This window comes from Bombina bombina, chromosome 9, assembly GCF_027579735.1.
Source record: "Bombina bombina isolate aBomBom1 chromosome 9, aBomBom1.pri, whole genome shotgun sequence".
Classification (NCBI taxonomy): domain Eukaryota; kingdom Metazoa; phylum Chordata; class Amphibia; order Anura; family Bombinatoridae; genus Bombina; species Bombina bombina.
In genome coordinates this window covers 34,192,969-34,204,233 of record NC_069507.1, presented here as the reverse complement: position 1 = coordinate 34,204,233, position 11,265 = coordinate 34,192,969, and positions in this window count along the sequence as shown.

Here is an 11,265-nt window from a genome sequence, read left to right as displayed (position 1 = left end):
ATTTTGTAAATTGTATACTGTACTGAAATTATATTGGTATTGAATATATATATATACATTTAGTTTTAAAAACTTATATCAAATGCATATTTATCAAATTATTTTGCTTACAAACAGGATACAAGTTTATAAGATTTAATAAAAACAAATATACCAGGAACTTAAATGAGGGTTGCCCTGATTGAAAAAAATATTTTTTTTTATCAAAATTTCTATAAAGTTGTATTGAAAAATGTATTTAGCTGCTTTGCAATATTTCTGCTACATAATGTTAACCTTTCATGGGTCAGACAAACCGTGCAACTTTAAAATACGTTTCACTTTACCTCAGCTATCACATTTACTTTGCTGTACCTAGGTAGACTCAAGAGTAGAAATAAATTACAGGGAGCTAGCTGATGATTGGGGGCTACACGCATATACCTCTTATCATTGGCTGACAATATCTATTCAGCTCCAAGTAGTGCCTTCCTGCACTGGAACTAGCCTTTACTTTGCAGGGGTTAAACATGCAAGTAATATTTTTAATAATACATTGGTACAATACACTATTTTCCTTTTGCACTTTTATACTCCTTTAATGCACACTATGGGGCATATTTATCAAGCTCCGTACGGAGCTTGATGCCCTGTGTTTCCGGCGAGCCTTCAGCCTCCATAACCTGTCCGCCTGCTCTGAGGCCGCGGACAGAAATCGCCAAAAAATCAACCCAATCGAATACGATCCGGTTGATTGACACCCCTGCTAGCGGCCGCAAATTTGCAGGGGGTGGCATTGCACCAGCAGTTCACAAGAACTGCTGGTGCAATGATAAATGCAGAGAGCGTATGCAATGTACAGCGGGCTGCGGACATGATCCATAATATTGGATCATGTCCGCTCGAACAATCATAAATAAGCCCATATTGCTGGAGTTTACAGAACGGTAAACTACTAGAAAACCAAACAATAACTGAATTCTTATTGTTTTTAAATTAATTAAATTGGTCTGCAAGGGACATAAGCATAGTATTGAAGTTATTCTGTAGCAATGTGTGCCTCCATATTGAAATCTCTCTCTCACTACAGCCCATTGCTTATCTGTTTACACATGTGCAGTAACTCTCCTTCAGATACCTGCATTGTAACCTAGGTTGCATAATTGCAACACCCATAATTAGAGGGAAGTATATTAAGTGTTTAGTGTCTATTTAAAGCATCAGAAACTGACTATTAGAATGAGTTGAAGCCACTGTGTCTAAACAGGGCCAATTAAAAAAAAAAGATGGGAAATTTGGAGACCAGCCCTATTTTTAGTTGAGTCAGTAGTATGCGCACACCCCTGTAAATGGGGACTACTGGGATAGTCCTTTCCCCAATTTTGTTTAGAATTAAAATATATTAGTTTGTATTAAAGGAATAGTCTAGTCAAAGTTAAACTTTCATGATACAGATAGGACATGCAATTTCAAACAACTTTCCAATTTACTTTTATCATCAAATTTGCTTTTTTCTCTTGGAATTCTTAGTTGAAAGATAAGCCTAGATAAACTCATATGGTAATTTCTAAGACCTTGAAGGCTGCCTCTAAACTCAGTGTATTCTAACAGTTTTTCACAGCTAGACACTGCTAGTTCATGTGTCTCAAATAGATAACATTGTACTCACGCCCGTGGAGTAACCTAGGAGTCAGCACTGATTGCCTAAAATGCAAGTCTGTCAAAAGAACTGATATAAGGGGGCAGTCTGCAGAGGCTTAGATACAAGGTATTCACAGAGGTAAATTGTTTATTAATGTAACCGTGATGGTTGTTTAAAACTTGGGAATGGGTAATAAAGGGACAATCTATCTTTTTAAACAAAAAAAAATTCTGGAGTAGACTATCCCTTTAAATAAAAGTGCCAGACTATTGTTATATTGGCAACTTACAATCCAATTGCATGCATTAATCACCTATTTAAATTGTAGCTTTCCATCCCCAGCTTCAGCCCACCGGGAAATCTCCTGGTATGCCAATCCATCCTTGTGTCTAAATCAAACCTTGATAAATAGCAATAACTGTGATTGGATTGACATTTACTTTAGTATGTTTTACACAGCATTTTAAATAATAAATGTTGTTTTAGCTTAGTGTTGTCCAATACACAATTGTGTTTGTAAAAGTAATTACCAGCCAAGAAAGTCACATCATATCTCCATCTGCAGGAGGTGCATGGAGACTAACGTTGTATTATTTCAGAGTGCAGAACCGTTCAAATAACAGATAGCTGCATTATTGTAACTTCTTAGTGATTAGCAATAATAAGTAATAACAATAAAGCTTACAAGGAATGATTTCATTACCTTAAGTATAGTACAGAGAGAAAAGGAGAGAGGTGGAACAAGAGAAATGTAGGATAAAGAATTTGTCAGAAAACGAGAAACACCAAGACAAGAGGTCATGATCTGAAATTAGTGAGTAATAGGTTCCTGAGTACATCTTTGTGGAAAGATACACATCTCCCTACATTCCCCAGAGGTTCTGGGACAGGAAGGGGTGGCTCACCAATAATCATGGGAGGAGCTTAGGGTTGCCATATTGCTGCTTTAAGGGAGGAAACTTTTGAAGAATACAAATGTCAGGGGCTGTTTAAATAAATGTTTTGTATAATGTTCCTTTATAAGAGCCCTGACAGATGTTTTTTTATATGTGTCCTCCTTTAAAGCGACAATTTGGCAACCCTAGAGCAGCCACACCAGAAGGGTTGGGGATGTGCTGTTAGCAGAGGCAGGTAAGGATGGGTGGTGTTGGGCTGGACCAGGGGTGTGTCACGGGTGGGACATTTGCTCTAATAGGGGTAGCTGTGAAAGGGACAGCTTGCTAAGTTCATGACAATCCCACAATATCTTTCATCCACATCTAAAAATGAGTACCTTTTTTGCTGGGGGAAAAATTAAGCAAAAGTTATTTAATTTAAAAAAATAATCTAACATACCAGTATCAGTTACATGCTACCTACAAATATACTTTGGCTTGTAAATGTACCTGTGAGTATTAGCTGGAAGTACATGTCAACCAATCGGCATTAACTGGAAGTATCTGTTAACCAATGAGCTTTTGCAGGAAGCTCCTATCAGGCAGTGAGTATTAGTGTGAAGTACACAACTCATTGATACAACTGTATTAGTTTCAATTAAGAAAACTTTTTCATGCTGTTCTTTCATAAAGACGACAGAGACATTTTAAATACACAATTCCTTTATGCTTAAAGGGACAGTCAACCATAGAATTGTTATTGTTTTAAAAGATAGATAATCCCTTTATTACCCATTCCCCAGTTTTTCATAACCAACACAGTTATATTAATAAACTTTTTACTTCTGTGATCACCTTGTATCTAGGAACCTTCTTCCATCCCCCTGATCACATGACTGTGACTGTTTATTATCTTAACTTTAGCATTGTTTTGTGCTAAATCTTAAATAACTTTCTGTGCCTGAACACAGTGTTATCTATATGGCCTACGTGTACTTTCTGTCTCTTTGTGTTGAAAAGAGATTTACAAAGCATGTGATAAGAGGCAGCCCTCAAAGGCTTAGAAATTAGCATATGAGTCTACCTAGGTTTAGTTTAAAGTAAGAATACCAAGAGAAAAAAGCAAATTTGATGATAAAAGTAAATTGTAAAGTTGATTAAAATGAAAAGTCCTATCTGAAAAATGAAAGTTTAATTTATACTAGACTGTCCCTTTAATATTCTGAAGTTAAAATGGGGAAACTGAATGGAGCTTCTGGTTCTTACCTGCTGTCAAAGTGTATGTTTGTATAAGTTATAGGCTATAGCAGTGATGGCAAACCTTGGCACTCCAGATGTTTCAGAACTACATTTCCCATGATACTTAGGCACTCTGAAGTGCAGTTGAGCATCATGGGAAATGTAGTTCTGAAACATCTGCAGTGCAAAGGTTCACCATCACTGGGCTATAGCATCCCAGTGAATACAGATTAAAGTGACTACAGGATGCTCATTTTATTTTTATTACTTAAACGCAGGTATTATCTATTGTTTTATAACAAATACCAGAGCAAAAGTTATTTCACATCTGAAGGTCATCATTCTGTATATTGCAGGATAGTCCCAGGTATGGAGCTTCCCTCTGACCTTTCCACAGCTATCTCTGCTTTATAAATGTCCTGATTTCCAAAAAGAAACCAAGGAGCCACCTTTCACACCCCTGATCAACCCATTTAATTTCCAAATCTGTCCCCACAACAAGTACCCCTCTGGGTTGCCATAATTTATCCCTGGCTTTGTCACACAATCCCCAGCGTCGTAGTTACAAATGCTCTATGCAAAATGCTGGTAGGTATAATGTAGCATGTTGCAGGTCAGTTTCTGAATCTTGCATAATGCATTCCATTCTTTCTGGGGACAGTGAAAATCTATCATTTTCAGTGTTAGGTTACATGAAAGCAGATATGAATTTATTTTTTTCTAAACATGTATAATGATTTTAGGAATCAGTTTTGATTTTTTATGTTCTTTTAACCACTCAGTTACAGCAATCTGTTGAGGTCCTCTTTGGAATCCAAGGAAATTAAAAAGGGACAGTCTACATTTGTTTAAAATAATAGATACATCTCTTTATTACCCATTCCCCAGTTTTGCATAACCAATTTATACTAATATACTTGTTACCTCTGTGGTTATCTTGTATCTAAGCTTCTGCAGACTGCCCCCTTATTTCAGTTCTTTTGACAGACTTGCATTTTAGCCAATCAGTGCTGACTTAAAAATAAGTCCACAGGAGTGAGCACAGTGTTATCTATATGGTACCCATGAACTAGCCCTGTCTAGCTTTGAAATACTGTCAAAATGAACTGAGATAAGAGACAGCCTTCAAGGGCTTAGATATTAGCATATGAGCCTACCTAGGTTTGGCTTTCAACAAAGAGAACAAAGCAAATTTGATAAAAGTAAATTGCAATGATTAAAATTGCATGCCCAATCTGAATCATGAAAGTTTATTTTTGACTATAAAAAGACCCACCATTTAAAAGCTGATTTTGGGTAAAATTGTTTTGTCCCACACTCCTTAGAGACACACAAAAAAGCACATTCTGTAGTCTTAAAATCACATAGCTGGTTTAGGCAATCTTGGAAATCTAGGTGACAAATTTTGCTTTTGGCCCCTCTAGAGCAGTGTTTTTCAACCAGTGTGCCGTGGCACACTAGTGTGCCGTGAGAGATCCTCAGGTGTGCCACAGCAGACTGACAACAGTGTGACATATTTTTTAAACTTTGCTTTTTTTTACTCCCAGTGCAGGGGTAGTTTGTAGGAGGCATGGCATAACAGCACAATACATACAGTATGTGTGTGTTTGTGTGTATGTGTATATATATATATGCTGTATTAGGTTACAATGTGTGTTTTGTTTTAAATTTTGGGATGGTGGTGTGCCTCAGGATTTTTTAATGTAAAAAAGTGTGCCACGGCAAAAAAAAGGTTAAAAATCACTGCTCTAGAGATCATGGAACAAATTACAGTTTTAACACAAATACAAGGAGGTGTTTAATGTCTATTTAATTTCTTCTGTAAATTGGTTTCTCTCCATCTTACTTTGTTGAAAGTTTTGTCTCTTTCATAGCAAATCAAGGGCATCATTTATAATGGAAAATATAAGGTCTCTGCTACCAGCAGCCAATCAACTGCCTCTAGTTACTGACGCAGACTGTTATGGGTCACGTAGGAAGGACACCATTAGACAGATGGTGTTGCTCATTCTGCTGTAAACTTGTTCAATTCAACAAGCACAATGAGCTTAGCACCTGCGAAAGGGCTCTGACTTCCAGGCGCATTACACTGATTAATTACTAACTACTACTGTATCAGAAAACAGTTACACACCTTGTGCAACAATGGATGAATAGAAAGACTGAGCCCTGGGTGATTTACAGTGTGAAGTTCAGGGTAGCAGCTTCTGTATTAGTGTGTATAGTGGGTATGTGTGTGGTTTTTCATTATAAAGCAAAGTGTTAGTGAAATCAATCCCCGGTCATTAATTTAAAGGGACAGTCTACTGTTTAAAAAGATATATCATCACTTTATTACCCATTCCCCAGTTTTGCATAACCAACACTGTTATAGTAATATACTTTTTTACCTCTATGGTTTACCTGTATCTAAGCCCCTACAGACTGCCCCTTAATCTTAGTGCTTTTTTACAATCTTGCATTTCAGCCAATGAGTGCTGGATCTTGTATAACCGTTATTCTACATGGGAGTAAGAATGTTATCCATATGACACATGAACTAGCACCGTCTGGCTGCTGTGTAAGATTTAAAAAGATAATAAAAGTACTGAGATAAGGTGCAGCCTGCAGGGGCTTAGTAACAGGTAAACTTTGGGTTTATAAAGAATAATATAACCATGTTGGTTGTGCAAAGCTGGAGAATGGTTAATAAAAGGGGTTATCTATCTTTTATTTTTAATAATAAAAAAAAGCAAACTATCCCTTTATTGGTAATGTAAAGAATTTAAAAAAGGAAATATTAATAGATGGTCCCTGTGACATCAGATATGCAAATTAGTGCACACTATCAAATATCTTTCAAAGTTATCAGGTCTGACAATGGAATAGAGCTAGCAATGAAGTATGTTTCTAGATTGTACGTTCCAACTGGAATAGGGCCCTCAATTCCTCCTGTATGTGTTTGTAAAATGTTTTGTTACAAGTTCTTAGTTTTATTTACATGAATTGTACCCATGGACAGCGCTGCGGAATATGTGGTGCTTCTTAAATAAAGTATAATAATAATTTCCCTGGGTTTTCAGGGACAGGAAGATGAGGGCACTTTTGGGCGGTGACAGATTTTTGGGGGTGTGGCCATAACAGGATGGATGGGATTTGCAAACAGGCTGTGGGCAGCGATGGAGTGTGTCCCAGAGGGGTGAAGGAGGAGGAGAAGAGTCTGCGCGTGTTTTGGGTGTAGCTGAGCAGACCCTAAAAAAAACTAACATTTACCCTGGTCTGAGAAGCTGCAGCCAGTAAAACTACAAAATAAATATTATGTGAAAAGATTGCACACCCAGAAACAAGGTTGTAAAACGACAGTTCTATTCCAGATTCATTTCTATTTTTAACAAGACAGAGCCGTTTTAGTTTAATAAAACGTTAAAACATTTCCCTTTCCTCAGTTTGGGACAGATTCTCAAAAGTTCTACGCTCAGACAAAACAAAAAGATGGTAATCAGTGTGCATAGGGGTTAAGCTTTGCTATGTAAGTTCTCTTAAGAGCTCTTCAGTCTGGCACGTTTCATGTAAGAATTTCCTTATTACTCAATTTCTAAAGAAACCCACTCATGGATTGAGGATTCGATGACCAAAAACAGCTTTATAAAAAAAAAATGAAAGAGGAAACTATTTTAGATTATGCATTACAGAGTCCGCTCCAATCCTTAAACCACCCTAACAAGTCATAATGTAATGATACCTCTGGCTCTGTAGAAAAATACAAATTTACATTTGAATCATTAAAGGGATACAAAACCCTTTTTTTTTTTTTTTTTTAATGACTAATTTACTCCTATTAATTTTTGTTGTCTTGCTATCTTTATTTGAAAAGCAGGAATGTAAAACTTAGGCGCTGGCCCATTTTTGGTTCAGCACCTGGGTAGCGCTTGCTGATTGGTGGCTAAATGTAGAAGATAAACCTAGGTATTGTCATATGCTAATTTCTTAGACCTCGAAGGCCGCCTCTTTATGCATTTTGACAATTTTTCACTGGGCATTCATTCATGTGTGCCATATAGATAACATTGTACTCAAGAATGTGGAGTTGCCTAGGAATTAGCACTGATTGGCTAAAATGCAATTCTGTCAAAGGAACTGAATTAAGGGGGCAGTTTGCAAAGGAATAGATACAAAAGGTAGGATACAAGAGACAGCAGCATTAATTATTTACAGCAAAGTTATGTGTTTATTGGGACATAACCAACAGTACGACGACGTTTCGGTCTGCACGAACACAACCTTAATCACGTTGCAACATGATTAAGGTCATGTAGTCCGAAACGTGGTACTCTGTTGGTTGTGTCCCAATAAACACATAACTTTGCTGTAAAGAATTGGGGCTGCTGTCTTTTGTATGCTGACTTTGCTTGGGTAAATACAAGACCCTGCAGCATGCACCTACTTAAAAGCGACACTAAACCGAAAATTTTTATTTCATGATTCACGTAAGAATACAATTTTAAACAGATTCCAATTTACTTCAATTAAATTATTTTGTCTCCTTCCTAGATATCCTTTGTTGAAAAAAATATAAATGCACATGGGTGAGTCAATCACACAAGGTATCTATGTGCATCCACCAATCAGCAGCAACTGAGCCTATCTAGATATGCATTTCAGCAAAGGATATCAAGAGAATAAATCAAATTAGATAATAGAAGTAAATTAGACAGTTGTTTAAAATTGCATGCTCTGTCTAAATCATGAGAAAAAAAAAAAAAACATTTTGGGTTTTATGTCCCTTTAAGCACATTGGTGCTGGACACTGTTTGCCGTGATTAGATACAAGGTAATCAGAGGTAAAAAGTATATTAATATAACTGTTGGTTATGCAAAACTAGGGAATGGGTAATAAAGGGATTATCTATCTTTTAAAACAATAACAATTCTGGTGTAGACTGTCCCTTTTGCCTTTTCTGTGGCTTAGCAAGGGTTAAACACAATGGGTAAAGCAATGTAACCTGTATGTCCCCAGCTGTTACGTTTAGAGGGTTTTAAAAGTGAGGCATACATAAATAGTGGTCTCCCCGCTGCCGGCTAGGCCTGTGCTGTTAAAGCCCTGGAATACCCTTGCAACAAGCACCCTACAGGGTATGTCACTGTCTTTAAAGGATTAATATATAACAAAATCAGATATTGTGCCTGTAACCTTGATCATCTGATAACTACACAGGGACAGGTTTATAAGCAACATATCATTTGTGCAAACAAAGATCCAATATCAAAATGGAACATTAGCTAAAACAGATGTGCAGTTCCGTTCAGCGTCTCTCTAGGTCAGGCATAACAGAGTCAAATGAAAGTCCTGTTCTATGTCCTCTAAGGTGCACAGAGATTTTTAACCCACCACATAATACGTGCACAAAGATGCTATCATAACTTTGCAATGTTATTTCCATAAGAGTTTATAAAAATATAATAAAAACATTAAAAGGTCCATATTGGGTTTTCTTATTTTCATTGTTCCCAGTACTGTTCATGTAAAGAATTGTATTTCATTTATACAAATTTGGTCTGACGGGCCCCAAGTCTTACAAGATTATTTTGTGGTAATTGTGGTATCTATAGCCATGTAAAGATGAAATGTGGGCTTAAAGGTCACAATCTACACACTCTTCCACTAATGTGGGCTTCTTAAATAAACTTGCTTGATAAACTGAATTTATATGTCCAGTATATATCTATATTGTTCAAGCATGTGTTAAAGGTTAGTTGTCTCCATTTGGGGTCTAAAAAGTGTCCCACTCTTACTTTGGCTTCATCCATAAAATTCCCCATTATGACCCAAATTTCAACTCTAGGGGGGCCAAGAGAGACGACCTCTATTTGTAATTTGGGGAAACCATTTTATTTAACTCTACATCATACTTTAAGGGGATACTTTAACTATTTGTATAACTGGGCGACAATTTGTATATTTATTCAGACATGTATTTTTGTAGTGATTTTTTAGTCTCTGGAAATGTTATTTGCCTGTTTCATTCATTAACAACCTCAATAAAAAAAAATTGTTAATATAAAAAAATTATACAATATTTGCAATGGAAAAGAAAAAAGGTCCATATTGGGTCAAAGTTGTTACTGAATATGTATTTCATATTATTTACAAGCACTAACCTCAATAGTAAACTTAACTAAAAAAAAAAAAATGCTGGGCTGGCGTTTCCAGATATTAAACTGTATAATTTTATAACGTTAGCCAGGACCGCTATGGACTGGCTAACGAATCTTAATAAATTCACCTCTAATGAACTCAAAACAGAAATAATCTCACCATTTTCTCTCAAGGCGATTCTGCACTGTTCAATAGGGAATCTCCCTAGTACTCTAACAAATCTAATAACCTTTAAGAATGGTATCACTGAATGGCAGAAGATTTGCTCCAATTTGGGAATAGACTTTAAAATGTTCTTCCCTTCTTCCAATATGTGAGAATCCAGAATTTATACTAGGAATCCAAACAAACAGTTTTTAAATCATGGTTTCAAAAGGGGTTGATATATCTGCATCAATTTTTCTCTTCGACTGGACATCTATTATCTTTTAATGATCTTACATGTTCCAAGTATCTAGGAACTATTTGTTCGCATATTTTCATATACGTCATTTTATTAATTCTAAGAATTGGAAATTTGAGCTATTGTGTCGATGGTCCGAGATCAATATATGCATCAGGAAATTCTCTGTAGGCAAATGTTCTATTTCGTTATTGTATGATATTCTGCTTTCTAAACCAGGTCAGTTATATTTAAATAAAATTCAAGCTTTTTGGGCAATGCATTTTCCAGCAGTAAATTATTATTAGACAGTCTTATGTTAATACAAACGCTTACAATTCCTATCGGTTGAAAGGAATCACATGTCAAACTGATTCACAATCTATTTCTCTCCTTCTAAATTGGCAAAATTCTTTCCAAACAATGATTTTTACTGTTCTAAATGCCATCTAGATAAAGCAGATATTCTACATATATTCTGGAAATGTCCAAAATTATCACAATTATGGTCCAAATTAAATTTTTGGTACAACAAACTTTTCTAATTTTTTATTTTTTTATTTATTTTTTTCCCTTTTCAAAAGAGCTTTATTATCATAAGGAAGAACAACATAGTACAAACTTGGCTCTGGTTACAATATGAGCCTAAGAAATTCTTAATACAAATGTGTTTTTAGAAGTTGAACAAAAAGTCTCTAAGGCTCCGAAGAGGCTTAAATCTAACAAGTTAATTCTTATAATGGCTCTGAGGTGGTTTCAGGAGGGTGATCTCTGCTAACATCGTTTGGAAGATTGTAAGCCACTCTTGGGCTGTTGGAAAGTTCATATCTTTATTGTTTAGCGAGATGTTAGTAAAGCAGAGTCCAAGATTATCATTTGTATACAAAGTCCAACAGATTTGAAGTTATTCTAACAAACAAAAATATTTCTGGTCTAGTGCTGTAAATTAAATTCTTTAAACATGTGCAGTGTGATATGTAGTAAGGTGAGCAGTAGAGATGGTGAGAAGGGG